This window comes from Myotis yumanensis, unplaced genomic scaffold (assembly GCF_028538775.1).
Source record: "Myotis yumanensis isolate MYYU_CA2020_CCGP unplaced genomic scaffold, mMyoYum1.0.hap1 SCAF_3, whole genome shotgun sequence".
Lineage (NCBI taxonomy): Eukaryota > Metazoa > Chordata > Mammalia > Chiroptera > Vespertilionidae > Myotis > Myotis yumanensis.
This window is the reverse complement of record NW_027223754.1, coordinates 106,196,959-106,211,757: the sequence shown is the minus strand read 5'-3', so window position 1 is coordinate 106,211,757 and position 14,799 is coordinate 106,196,959. Positions and strand designations below refer to the sequence as shown.

General features: G+C 44.8%; 1 protein-coding gene across 9 annotated transcripts in view; it reads left to right on the top strand.

Moving 5' to 3' along the window:
* Window positions 1–5,624: 5,624 nt before the first annotated feature.
* Window positions 5,625–14,799, top strand: part of BCL2L13 (BCL2 like 13) — a 182,988-nt gene continuing 173,813 nt past the window's right edge. For 8 of the 9 annotated variants that reach the window (XM_070409274.1, XM_070409272.1, XM_070409276.1 and 5 more), the window contains exon 1: window positions 5,625–5,755. The gene's annotated coding sequence lies outside the window, so the exon portion shown is untranslated. Of the gene's footprint in view, window positions 5,756–8,785; window positions 8,807–14,799 lie in introns of those variants that run through there. The other variant, XM_070409273.1, reaches the window with a different exon arrangement.

Sequence of the window (14,799 nt, the reverse complement as noted above, 5' to 3'; positions counted from 1 at the left end):
TACACCATACACAAAAATAAACTCAAAATGGATAAAGGACTTAAATGTACAACAGGAAAGCATAAAAATTCTAGAAGAATCCAAAGGCAATAAAATCTCAGACATATGCCGAAGCAATTTCTTCACTGATACAGCTCCTAGGGCACTTGAAACTAAAGAGAAAATGAAAAAATGGGATTACATCAAAATAAAAAGCTTCTGCACAGCCAAAGAAACCATCAACAAAACAACAAGAAAACCTACTGTGTGGGAAAACATATTTGCCAATGTCATATCTGATAAGGGCCTAATCTCCAAAATTTATAGGGAACTCATACAACTCAACAAAAGTAAGATAAACAATCCAAACAAAAAATGGGCAAAGGATCTAAATAGACACCTTTCAAATGAGGACGTTCAGAAAGCCAAGAGACATATGAAAACATGCTGAAAGTCACTAATCATCGGAGAGATGCAAATTAAAACAACAATGAGGTATCATCTCACACCTGTCAGAATGGCTATCATCAACAAATCAACAAACGACAAGTGCTGGAGAGGATGTGGAGAAAAAGGAACACTTGTGCACTGCTGGTGGGAATGCAGACTGGTGCAGCCACTATGGAAGATAGTATGGAGTTTCCTCAAAAAACTAAAAATGGAACTCCCATTTGACCCTGTGATCCCACTTCTAGGAATATATCCCAAGAAACCAGAAACACCAATCAGAAAGGATATATGCACCCATATGTTCATAGCAGCACAATTCACCATAGCTAAGATCTGGAAACAGCCTAAGTGCCCATCAGTAGATGAATGGATTAGAAAGCTGTGGTACATCTACACGATGGAATACTATGATGCTGTAAAAAAGAAGGAACTCTTACCATTTGCAACAGCATGGATGGAACTGGAGAGCATTATGCTAAGTGAAACAAGCCAGTCAATGAAGGAAAAATACCACATGATCTCACTCATTCATGGATAATAAAGACCATTATAAACTTTTGAGCAATAATAGATACAGAGGCAGAGCTGCCTCAAACAGATTGTCAAACTGCAGCGGGAAGGCCGGGGAGGGTTGAGGGGCAGGAGGGAGGGGGGTAAGAGATCAACTGAAGGACTTGTATGCATGCATATAAGCATAACCAATGGACATAAGACACTGGGGGGTAGGGGAGGCCAGAGGATCGTCAAGGGCAGGGAAAAAAAAAGGACACATATCTAATACCCTTTGTAATACTTTAAGCAATTAGAAAAATTTAAAGAAAAAGAAATTTCAATCGTTTTACTGTTGATATTTGGCTCTGTTGACTAATGAGTTTGCTGACCACTGGGCTAGGGCAATACAATGTTTTCAAAAAATATATGCTTTTATTGATTTGAGAGGAAGGGAGAAGGATTGAGAGATAGAAACATCAATGAAAGATGGGTTGCCTGAAGCACACCCACAACTGGGGATCGAGCCAGCAACCTGGGCATGTGCCCTGACCAGGAATCAAACCAGTGACCTCTTTGTGCATGGGTCAATGCCACGTGGGCTGGACCACTACAGTGTTTTTGAGATTAATTTGTATTTCCTCATATAACTGATTTATTTTGTCTATGCTGTGTAATTTCCATTGTATGAATAGACTTCAAAAAGTTAATGTTATTAAACGACTAGGAGACAGCCTGCTTGTTTTGCTCAGTGGTTGAGTATCAACCTATGAACCAGGGGGTCAGGGTTTGATTTCCAGTCAGGGCACATGCCAGGGTTGCAGGGTCGATCCCCAGTAGAGTTTGTATTGGAGGCCGATCAATGATTTTCTGTCATCATTGATGTTTCTATCTCTCTCTATCTCCCTTCTTCTCTGAAATCAATAAAAAAATATTGTAGCCCTCACCGGTTTTGCTCAGTGGATAGAGCATTGGTCTGCAGGCGGAAGGGTCCTGGGTTCGATTCTGGTCAAGGGCACATGCCCAGGTTTTGGGCTTGATCCCCACTACCTCAATGATTCTCTCTTATCATTGCTGTTTCTGTCTCTCTCTCACTCTCCCTTCCTCTCTGAAATCAATAAAAATATATTTAAAAATATTTTTAAAAAATGAGACTAGGACAAATAAAAGATGTAATAACCAAAGGCAATTTATGATCCTGGTATTAAACACACACACACACACAAACCATAAATCCATTACTTTGACAATTGTAAAAATTTAATCATGTACTGGTTAGTAGATACTATTAGGGAATTTTGATAGTTTTCTTAGCTCACTAAAACTTTTCTGTCTAATTTCTCTATTAATGGCACCACTGTTTTTGATAGATACTCCCTTCCCCCAACTGGTGGGTGGAGTATGACGTAACCTGCAGCCCGGAAATACCTGAGTGCCTAACCATGTATGTTATATGGACTATACATTGAACCACCCATCAGCACCTGCCAAATACCCTAAGCCCTTGTCCCTAAGTACCTGAGTGCCTAACTATGTACCTTATATGGACCATACATTAAGCCACCAATCAGTGTGCGCCGAGTACCCTAAGCCCCCATTCCTTCCCATTCCCCCCCTGAAAAGGAGTGCTCACCTCTGTACGGGTTGCTGTTCTCCCCTTGCGAGACAGCCCGGCAGGTCTTTCTCCTAATAAAGCCTGTAATCCTGGTTTTTGGCTCCCGACTTGTCTTTCATTCTTCTCAGTCACTCATGCTTAATTCTTTTTTTAAAAAATATATTTTATTGATTTTTTACAGAGAGGAAGGGAGAGGGATAGAGAGTTAGAAACATCGATGAGAGAGAAACATAGACCAGCTGCCTCCTGCACACCCCCTACTGGGGATGTGCCCGCAACCAAGGTACATGCCCTTGACCGGAATCGAACCTGGGACCTTTCAGTCCACAGGCCGACACTCTATCCACTGAGCCAAACCGGTTAGGGCATGCTTAATTCTTTAAAAAAAAATTTTTTTTTTATTGATTTGAGAGAGAGAACTTTGATCTGTTGTTCCACTTATTTATGCATTCATTGGTTGCTTCTTGTAGTGCCCTGACTGGAGATTGAACTCACAAACTTGGCATATGCGAACAACACTCTAACCAACTGAGTTACCTGGCCCAGGGCCTCAGGCTTAATTCTTTTTTTAAATCCCCATGCATTCTCATGATGTTAATGGAGAATGAGGAGTTAGACCTTGGTCCTTGAGTTTGGCTAAGAAAGAATTCTGCTCAAGGACTCTAATGCAAGAAGTTTATTTAGAAAGTCACAGAGGTAGAAGAAGTGAGCCTCTTGGCCTACATGCACCCAGGAAACATGTTACAGATGTTTTTATCTCTCCCTTCTTCGTTCTCTAAAATCAATAAAGATATTTTTCAAAAAGTTACAGCCCTGGCCGTTTGGCTCAGTGGTTGGTTAGAGAGTCAGCTGTCGGACTGAAGGTTCTTAGGTTTGATTCCTGACCCAGGGTATCTACCTCAGTTCCAGGTTCAATCCCTGGCCCCTGGTCAGAGTGTGAGTGGGAGGCAACCAAATCGATGTATTTCTCTCACATCAATGTGTCTCTTTCTACCCCTCCTCTCCCTCCTTTCCACTCTCTCTAAAAAAATCAATGAAAAAATAACCTTGGGTGAGTAAAAAAAAAGTTTCAGAGGCAAAATAGGGCCCTTGTGGCTTAGGAGAAAGGAAAAAATACATGCCTAAGGAAAGGACGGGGGGCGGGGAGGAGAGGGAGGCACAGGAGAGAGAGAGAGAGAGAGAGAGAGAGAGAAAACTGGGTCTTTTGTCTTAGGGTTTTTATCAGTTCTCTAAAGGTGGGGATTTTAGAGAAGGTATCAGCGGAGGATCTCAACAGAAATATTCATCAGCTTTCCAGGTGTGTCCTTTCAGGGTCTCTACTGATTGGTCAGCTGCACTAGAGGAGGGGGTCATTAGTCTTTGCATCTGGTCCTGATGTGGGCTATGGTATTGCTTCATCTGGTTTTGTTGCTTTTCTGGGCCTGGAGCTGAAACAAAACTGAGGCCTAGATGTTACCTCTAGTTTGACCAAAACTCTGTTGTCATCACAAGACTGACAGACCCTTCTTGTCCTGAGGGCTTAATGCTTAAGGGAGTGGTAGAGCAAAGCCTTGTTCCTTCTCTAAGGGGGTCAAAAACCAGATGATTAGTGATATGAAAGGTCAGGGGGTCTAAATCACATGACTAGGGAGGAAATATCACGCAGCGGTTCTCAACCTGTGGGTCGCGACCATCAGAAAACACATATAGCATATCAGATATTTACATTACGATTCATAACAGTAGCAAAATTACAGTTATGAAGTAGCAACGAAAATAATTTTATGGTTGGGGGTCACCACAACATGAGGAACTGTGTTAAAGGGTCGAGGCATTAGGAAGGTTGATAGTTGTTTTCTCTAGTTTTGCATATTGCTAGGCACCTGGGACTTTCAGCTCTGGTGACATTCTGTACCTGGCCTATGGTTCCTGCACTGCTCATGCATGTTTAACTGCCTACTCTATCAATATCAATTCAGGTTCTTATCACTTTCCCCCCATAGCTTAATTGAGCTATGTATGCCATACAATTCACCTATTTTAAATATATTCAAGTATATTCACAGAGTTGTGCAACCATTACCCCAAAAAGAAATTGGTATCCATTAGCAAACACTCGTCAGGCTTTTATTGCTCCTGATCTGGCTCCTGGTAACAGCCTTCTAACTCATTTTTAACACTTTCCTTCTTCCAATTTATCTCATGTACACCACAAGCCATTTTATTTCCCTAAAGCAGTGATGGCAAACCTATGACACGCGAACTCATTTTTGTTGTTGATTTTTCTTTGTTAAATGGCATTTACATATATAAAATAAATAAAATATAAGTCTTTGTTTTACTATGGTTGCAAATATCAAAAAATTTCTATATGTGACACGGCACCAGAGTTAAGTTAGGGTTTTTCAAAATGCTGACACTCCGAGCTCAAAAGGTTTGCCCTAAAGCATGGTTTACATATTCTGTCCTCTCCACTAGATACCTTCAGTGACTCCTGCAGAAGATGCTGAGTTCAAGTCCACATCCATTAACACACATTCTATTCCAGGTCCAGTGCTAGGTGCTGTGAACAAAATGGATTACCACTGAAGATTCCCTTTATCTCCACAGTGCCTCTACTCATGCAGGGTTCTCTACCTAGAATGACCTCTTTACCTCCACCCGCCCCCCAGAAATCTTTCCCAACTTTCAAAGTCCATCTTCCCCAAAACTGGCTGCGAACTTCGCAGCTCTCCTGGAACTTCTCTATCACGCCTGCGTGCACATACTAAAAGCTCAATATTGTCTTGTGGATACAGAACATGTTCTGTGGAGGCGGCAATGCTCCTTGACCAGGGGAATCGCCAGCCTCTCTCACAGCACATCAGTAGACCACCTCCCTGCCTCCAGTTATCAACGTATCCACCAAGCCCGGGAATCACAGATTTGAGCCGCTCCTGGGAAAAGAGGGCTAGGGAGGTCGGCTCTTTCGGGTCACATCTGCGCGAAGGGACCTCCAGGCCTCTATGGCTCGCACTTCCGCTGGAGCAGAGAGCCGCCCCTTTCGGCGTCCCTCGGCGCCCCCAGCCCGCCGCGCCGCCGGCGGTGACGGAAGCACGCCGCGGTGACCCAACCTCCCAACATGGCGGTAGCGGTAGGCTAGGGCAGCGGGTCGAAGCCACCATCGCCCCTGGAGGACCCTGTTGGAAACAGCTGCCGCCGCCGCCTCCTCTTTCTTTTCTTCTGGGTCAGGCACCGTGTCAGGTGAGGGGCCTGGGGTTCCGGGCAGGCGGAGCTAGTCCTCACCCAGCTTCTCAGGCGGTTTTCACTGTGTTAGGAAGGTGTCCGGAGCCGGTCCCGAACCGCCGGCTCCTCAGTAGTTCCGACGCCGCCGGAGTGTCAGTGATGGTGTGGCCGTGACTGTGCAAGTGCGCGCGTCCCGGTGCCTTCTCCCGGGCGTCTTCGGAGCCGAGAGGGCCCATCTCATTGTAACTGCACCTACCTGTCCACCGCGAACGCTCGTGGAGCGGGCTTTCTGAGTGCTGCGGGAGGCGAAGGAGGTCGGCTCCTGCTGTGCACCTTCACACACAAATCCGGCTCCATTTTTAGAACAGGGCTGGGGAATGTGGACATCTTTTGGGTGAGGAAGAGGTATTTTTCTTGTGATTTGTTTAGAATGATTATAGATTAGCTCTGCCAATCCTGGTAGTTTCTGGTGTTAGGATTTTTTAAATCCTTTCTTCATTGATGTCCTGACACTATTATTATTATTATCATTATATTTTTTCAGAAAACCTTCCTTATCCTTGGAGGCAATGCAACTCACAGTGTGTCGTTTCTACCTATGATTTGTATCCTTTCACCATTTCAAGGAGACCCCAAGTTTTTTTCCTTCGTAACCAACTATGAAGGAAAGCTGCTAGATTTTTTGAATTGAGGCTTTAACCTAGGGTGAAAATTGGACGGATTTGGACAGTTGTTCACAGGCTGGTTTATCCAAAATAGATCTCACTGTGTTTATTTAGAAGTTTTAGCTAAACTGATAACATCCCCTTTTATATTATATAAAGTAAAACAGACAGAAAGTCTTTTTGCCAAATTGTCAGTAAGATTTCCCCTGGAGGTTTGTGGTAAACCAGAATGTTGATCTCTGCCCTGACTTGTGTGACCTTGGATGAGTTGCCATACCCTTATAATACCTTCTTTTTTTTTTTTCTTTTTTAGCTCCCAGAAAATTAAGCAAATGTTTGTATAGGTAGTGAACTGTTTCTACTTCATATACACAGTTGGATACATATACATTGCACATTGATACCTGCAAATTGAAAATATTCATACCATTATGAAAAATGTTTTGTTTTGTCTTGTTAATCCTCATCTGAGGATATTTTTTACATTGATTTTTAGAGAGAGTAGAAGGGAGGAAAAGAGAGAGAGAGAGAGAGAGATTGGTTGCCTCCAGCACAGGCTCTAACTGGGGCCAGGAATCAGACCTGCAACCCAGGTACGTGCCCTTGACAGGGAATCAAACCTGAGACCCTTCAGTGCTTGGGCCAACGCTCTAACCATTGGGCCACATTAGCGCAGGCATGACATAGTCTTCATTTGATGATAGGCTACTAAGGATTTTTTTTTTTGCTACTAAGGATTTTGAAAATGCTTTAACTCTTGATTAGTCAGGTACTATTCTCAGTCGCCCCTCCCCCCAAAGACTTCTTTTCTTTTTTTAAAAATATATTTTATTGATTTTTTACAGAGAGGAAGGGAGAGGGATAGAGAGTTAGAAACATCGATGAGAGAGAAACATTGATCAGCTGCCTCCTTCACACTCCCTACTGGGAATGTGCCCGCAACCAAGGTACATGCCCTTGACTGGAATTGAACCTGGGACCCTTGAGTCCGCAGGCTGATGCTCTATCCACTGAGCCAAACCAGTTAGGGCAAGACTTACTTTCTTATGGAGGATTGTACCCCAATAGTTGAGTTCAGTGGAAGGATATGTAAGGTTGTGTCCCACCAGATTAGTAAAGAAAAGATGTACTCATGAGCACATCAGTTAATCAAGATTTACTCAATATCATATACTAAGCTTTGAGGAGAAGTGATTTACAATAATAATAATCATTGTTTTATTTATTTATTTAAATTTTAAATATTTATTGTTGAGAGTATTACAGATGTCCCCCTTTTCCACCCATTGCCCTCCTCCACCTGGTTTCCAACCTATCCCAGGTCTTCAACACCCTACTGTCTGGATCCATAGGTATAATCTTTGTTTACTCTCTGCCTGCTCCCCACTCACCTTTCCTCTGAGATTTGTCAGTCTGTTCTATGCTTTCATGCCACTGATTCTATTTTATTCACCAGTTTATTTTCATTAGATTTCTTGCTTGTTTATTTTGATTCACTTGTTGATAGATATGTATATGTTGCCATTTTATTCATATTTTTTATTTCTTCTTCCTCCTCCTCCTCTTAAAGAACTAGAGGCCCAGTGCACGAAATTCGTGCACGGGGGAGGGGGGGGTGTCCCTCAGCCCAGCCTGCACCCTCTCCAATCTGGGACCCCTTGGGGGATGTCTGACTGCCGGTTTAGGCCTGATCCAGGGATTGGGCCTAAACTGGCAGTTGGACAACTCTCTCACAATCGGGACCGCTGGCTCCTAACTGCTTGCCTGCCTGCCTGCCAGATTGCCTCTAACCACTTCTGCCTGCCAGCCTGATTGCCCCCTAACCACTGCCCTGCCAGCCCGATCGCCCCTAAATGCCCTCCCCTGCTGGCCCAATCACTCCCAACTGCCCTCCCCTGCCGGCCATGTTGTGGCGGCCATCTTGTGACAACGTCACGTGAGGGCGTTGCGCAAGGGCATGACACCACCTAGGCTTTTATTATATAGGATACCCTTTAACTTTTCATGTAATATTGGATTGGTTGTGATGAACTCCTTTACCTTTTTCTCGTTTGAGAAGCTCTTTATCTGACCCTCAATTCTAAATGAGAGCTTTGCTGGGTAGAGTAATCTTGGTTGTAGGTCCTTACTATTCATCACTTCTTTCTTTCTTTCTTTCTTTCTTTCTTTCTTTCTTTCTTTCTTTCTTTCTTTCTTTCTTTCTTTCTTTCTTTTCCTTCTTTCCTTCCTTCCTTCCTTCCTTCCTTCCTTCCTCCCTCCCTCCCTCCCTCCTTCCCTCCCTCCCTCCCTCCCTCCCTTCCTTTTAAATATATTTATCACTTTGAATATTTCTTGCCACCCAATTCAGAATTGCAAAGTGTTTATTGAGAAATCAGCTGACATTCCCACGGGAGCTCCCTTGTAGGTAACTAATTGCTTTTCTCTTGCTGCTTTTAAGATTCTCTCTGTCTTTAACCCTTGGCATTTTAATTATGATGTGTCTTGGTGTGGGCCTCTTGTTTGGGGTTCTCTGCGCTTCCTGGACTTGTAAGTCTATTTCTTTCACCAGGTAGGGGAAGTTTTCTGTCATTATTTCTTCAAATAGGTTTTCAGTATTTTGCTTTCTCTCATCTCCTTCTGGCAACCCCCATCATGCGAATGTTGGTAGGCTTGAAATTGTCCCAGAGGGTCCTTACACTATTTTCATATTTTTTGATTCTTTTTTCTTTTTGCTCTTCTAATTGGGTGTTTTTTGCTTCCTCATATTCCAAATCATTGATTTGATTCTTAGAATCCTCTACTCTACTGTTGAAACCCTGTAAATGATTCTTTGTTTCAGTTAGTGTATACCTAATTTCTGACTGGTTCTTTTTCATGTCTTTGACATTCTCACTAAGATCCTTGAAAGTCTCATGGAGATCTTTGAGTAAGCTTATAACCATGGTTTTGAACTCTGTATCCAGAAGTTTGCTTGCTTTCATTTCTTTCAGTTGTCACATTTTCCTTTGTCTCTGCATTTTGGCTGCTTCCCTGTGTTTGTTTCTTTGTCTCCTGGAATTGGTAGAGTGGCCTTGTGTAGGGCCCAGTGGTTCAGCCTCTCCAGTCATCTGAGCTGGGCACTCTAGGTGTGACCCTGTGTGGGCTGTGTGCCCAGTCTTGTAGTTGAGCTTTGATGGCTGTTGGTGTCACTGGCTGTAGTTGACCTCCAGGAAAATTGGCTGTGAGGACCAGCTGGGACTACAGTGGGAGAGGTGCTATACAGGAGACATCCATATGGAGCAGGACTTGCTTCAGTGGGGCTTTGGTGCTCACTGAGTCTGCCTCTTGAGTGTGTTGCTCGTGGATGTGTAGAGTTGTAACCTAGTAAGGTCTGAAGCTGTCCACTGGGTGCACTGGCTGTAGGGCCTCCAGGAAGGTGCAAAGTTAGCCACTGCCTAGGGCCACCTACAGAGGTGCAGACAGTTGTTATTTGCTATTTGTATTGGACTTGGAGGTGCTCAGGCGAGGCCCAGTTCAGAATCAAGGCAGGCTGGTGCTAGTGCCATGTCTTGGGTCTTTTATTGATAGGTTTGGAGCACGTTGTCACCAGCTTCAGCTTGTTTGAGAGATTTTAGCAAAGTCTGAAGCCTGAGCCAGTACAGGCCATTCATATGAAAAAGCTGCTGCAAGCAGGTTGAGTGGGGCTGCAAATTGGACAGAGTGGGGTGCTAGGGAATCCCCAGGGTGGAACAAACAGTATACTCCAGACTGATGGAGACTCAGATATGGCTGCTAGTCAGCCCTGCGACTGGGGAGGTCTCAGCACAGGAATAACGACCCCTGCGAGCATCCTCTGTCTGGAAGAAAGCTGCCCTGAATTCCTGCCCAGATGCCAGACAATCCAGTTTCTCCCCATAGGTGTAAGCCTCCCGGTGGTAGGATTCCAAGCAAGTTTGTGTCCCAGTTCTTTAAATGGAACACTTGGGTCTCCAGTAGCCTCCGTGTCCCTCAGCCACAATCCCCACTGGAAGTTATATGGACTTCTCTTCCCAGCTCTGGAACCCTGGACTTGGGGAGTCTGGTATGGGGCTGGTACCCCTTGCTTCTAACGGGTGGCCTCCACAAAGATGATCTCCCTCCCAATTAAGAAAATGCATACATGGGTGTTGGACCAGTCTGTTCCTTGCCTCCGCCCCTCCTACTAGTCTCACTGTGCTTTCTTCTTTACTTCTCTAATTGCAGGACTTCCATTCAGCCAACTTTCAGGAGGTTCTGAATGATGATTGTTCTGCATTTTAATTGTAATTTTGATGAGGTTGTGGGAGGCGACTGAGCCACACGGGCCAGGGCAGGAGTGATTCTTTTTATTTTTTAATTTATTTCATTTAATTTTTTTTATCACTATTTATCCTTTCCCCTATGCCCTTTCCCCCCTCTGCCCCCTGCGCCTGCAATCATCACATTGTTGTCCATATCCATGAGTTCTCTCTCTTTTTTTTTTTTTTTCTCAATCCCCCACTCCCCCATCTGCCTGACTGCTGTCTATGAGTTTATCTCTATTTTGCTTGGTAGTTCAGTTTGTTCATTAAATTCCACATAAGAATGAAATCATATGGTACTTGTTTTGACTGGCTTATTTCACTTAGCGTAATGTTCTCCAGGTGCATCCATGTTAAGGGTAAAATTTTGTTCCTTTTTATGGCAGAGCAGTATCTATCTATATAAAAGGCTAATATGCTAAGTGTCTTTCCCACCTTCTGACTGGTCACTATGATGCACACTGACCACCAGGGGGCAGATGCTCAATGCAGGAGCTGCTGTGACAAGCACAGAGAAACGACATAGCGGGCCTGGTGTCTACAAAGCAATACTTGGCTTCCCCCAAGTGGGACACAGGCCCTGCCACCACCCCAGATTGGCAGCCCACCAAATCACAGCTGATGCTGCTGAGACCCCATGGCACAAAATGCAGCCCCCAGCTCAGCCCCTCCCAGAAACAGTCGCTGTAGGTGCCAGGAATGACTTCATGTAGCAACGCCGTGCTTCCTCTCCCTAGTGACGACTAGCCCCCTTGCAGTTTCTTCAGCCCAGGAACATGACTTACTTTATAGCCAGGTGCAAACATTTTACACTGTAACCAAATGTCTGTGAACCATTTTCCCGTGCCTCATCTCATTTGATCCTCACAGAAGTCCTGGAGTAGGTAGATAGGAGACTCGGTAGAATCCTATTTTCTTTTCATTAGCCAGAAAATGGAGATTTAGAAAGTTTAGAAACTTGACCTGTCTGAAAAGAAGTAAAAAATGGTGGACCTTGAAAATGACTTCAGGTTTTCTCACTGCGCAGAATATAGTCAAACACTGCTGCAGTTAAATATTTTACCCTTTGTTCTCCCTGTGTGATCTACAATAATAACTTTGTGTTAATATTTACTGCTGTGTTGCTGACAATTACCTGAAAGAGAAGTTGGGGTACTTCACTGGGCTGGAAAAAGTTTAGCTAAATCAGAAAGCAGGTCTAATTAAATAAGTTTATTCTAGGCTAAGTTGACTTGCGCATGTGTGATACATATAAAGCTCTCACTGATGCCATTTGCATGCATGTGTTTCGATCTGTCATTGTCGATCGTGAATTTGGTTGACACTTCTATTACAGAGAAAGGGCGAATAGCAATATCAAAATATTTTTTCTAATTCATTTCCTTTCAATGTGCATGAATTCATGCATCAGGCCACTAGTTCTGTTATATAAATGTGCCATAGCTCTTTTATCCACTCACCTGCTGCTGGACACTTGTGCTGCTTCCAAATCCTGGATATTGTAAATAATACTGCAACGAGCACAGGGGTACATATATTGTTTTGAATTAGTGTTTCGGATTTCTTGAGATAAATATTCAAAAGTGGAATCACTGAGTCATAAGGCAGTTCCGTATTTAATTTTTTGAGGTAACTCCATACTGTTTTCCACAGTGGCTGCACCCGTCTTCATTTCCACCAACAGTGCTCTAGGTTTCCCTTTCTCCACATTCTCACCAGCACTTGTTGGTTGATTTATTGATGATAGCTATTTTGACAGGTGTGAGTTGATATTTCTTTGTGGTTTTAATTTGCATTTCTCTGATGATTAGTGACCTTGAGCATCTTTCCATAGGAGTTATTCTTTATTCTCCCTCTCCCTTATCTCCCCTACCTGGGCAACCATCATTTTACTTTCTGTCTCAATTGACTCTCTGATTCTGGACATCCTATCTAATAAAGAGAGAATATGCAAATTGACCCTCATGTTGTCACAAAGATGGCGGTGCCCATAGCCACAAGATGGCGGTGCCCAGTCCCATCAGCACCGCAGGAGTCCTCGGTCCTTTCAGCCCCGCCGGGGGGGGGGGGGGGCGGTGGGCAAGCAGCACGGCCGGAGTCCCTGGACCCGTTGGTCTGGCCGTGCCGCTTGCCTCCCTCTGGAGTCCCCAGTCCTTTTAGCCCCGCCGCTGGAGTCCCCAGTCCTTTCGGTTTCTGTGGTCCCTGGTCCGGAAGCAGAAGCCGAGAGCGCAGGGAGCACCAGGAATGCTGGGAATCGTGGTTCTGGTGGCGGATGCATTGTGCAATCTCCCAGACACTCGAGCGAAGTGAGCCTGGAGCAAGTTACTGTTGCGGGTGGGGGATGGAGGGAAAGCAGAGGTGAGAGACATAAGTAAAGTCAGAGTGTCGAGGAAAAATTAAAAGGAAGATATCCTGCAACTTCTAGGAAATCTCCACCAATGGAGCAAAGAAAAAAAAAGCTCTAATATTCTGTGAGCACCAAACCAGACTGGGCTGGGGTCTCACACAATTTGCTCATATGATTGCAAAGACAGACAGAAACTTCACTCTTTTATGTACCCAGGCAGATATAATGCACGGCATGCATGTTTTCATGGAAGAGGACTTAACAGCACCGTTTGTTATACACCTTTTGGTAAGTCACCTTTTTGGTGGCTATCTGTGTTAGTTAATTGCCATAACCAAGAATAAAAACAAACGTTTTTATCTCTATGATAAGCAGGTCCTTACAGCTTGGAGCAAGGCAACTATCTATAATAATAAAAGTGTAATATGAGGGGCAATCAGGCAGGCAGGCAGAGGGGTTAGGGGTGATGAGGCAGGCAGGCAGAGGCAATTAGGGGTGATCAGGCAGGCAGGTGAGCAGTTGGAGCGATCAGGCAGGCAGAGTGGTTAGGGGCGATCAGGCAGGCAGGCAGAGACAATTAGGGGCAATGAGATAGGCAGGCAAGCGGTTAGGGGCGATGAGGCAGGCAAGCAGAGTGGTTAGGGGCAATCAAGCAGGCTGTCAGGCAAGTGGTTAGGAACCAGGGGTCCCAGACTGTGAGAAGGTGCCAGCAGGGCTGAAGGACTGCCCCCCCCCATGCATGAATTTTGTGCACTGGGCCTCTAGTTTCATATAAATGGAATTATATAATACTAGAGGCCCAATGCATGAAATTCATGCAAGAGTAGGCCTTCCTTCCCCCGGCTGCCAGCACCAGCTTCCCTCCAGCCGCCGGCAGATACCTGGGACTTGGGCTTCCCTCTGGCCACTGGCAGGCACCCAGGACCCGGGCTTCCCTTGCAGCCCTGGCTTCATCTGGAAGGTTGTCTGGAAGGATGTCTGGTCTAATTAGCATATTATGCTTTTATTATTAGAGCCTAGAGGCTCGGTGCACGAAATTCGTGCACTGGGGGTGGGGGGAACCTCAGCCCGGCCTGTCCCCTCTCGCAGTCCAGGACCCCTCGCTCCTTACCGCCTGCCTGCTTGCTACTCCCTACCACTTAGCTCACTGCTCCTTAGTGCTGCCGCGAAGGCTCCTGCCACCGCTGCTGCACTCACCAGCCGTGAGCCCGGCTTCTGGCTGAGTGGTGCTCCCCCTGTGGGAGTGCACTGACCACCAGGGGACAGCTCCTATGTTGAGCATCTGCCCCCTGGTGGTCAGTTCATGGCAACCAGTCATTCCACTGTTTGGTCGATTTGCATATTAGGGTTTTATTATATAGGATAGGATATTGAATGTGAACTGTAAATGAAAAATAAAATTTAAAAAAGAGCCAAATAAAATTTTAGAGCTGAAAAAACTTTAATATACATTATATATATTTTTTAAATTTTGTTTTATTGCTTAAATAGTTTTTATTACAAAGAGTATTACATATGTCTCCTCCCCCCCCCCCCCCCCCCGACATTCCCCCAGCCTCCTCTACCCTCCAGTGTCTTGTGTCCATTGGTTATGCTTATATGCATGCATACAAGTCCTTCGGTTGATCTCTTACGCGCTTCCCCCCCACCCCAACCCTCCTGGCCTTCCCGCTGTAGTTTGACAGTCTGATGCTGCTCTGCCTCTGTATCTATTTTTGTTCATCAGTTTATAATGGTCTTTATTATCCATAAATGAGTGAGATCATGTGGTAT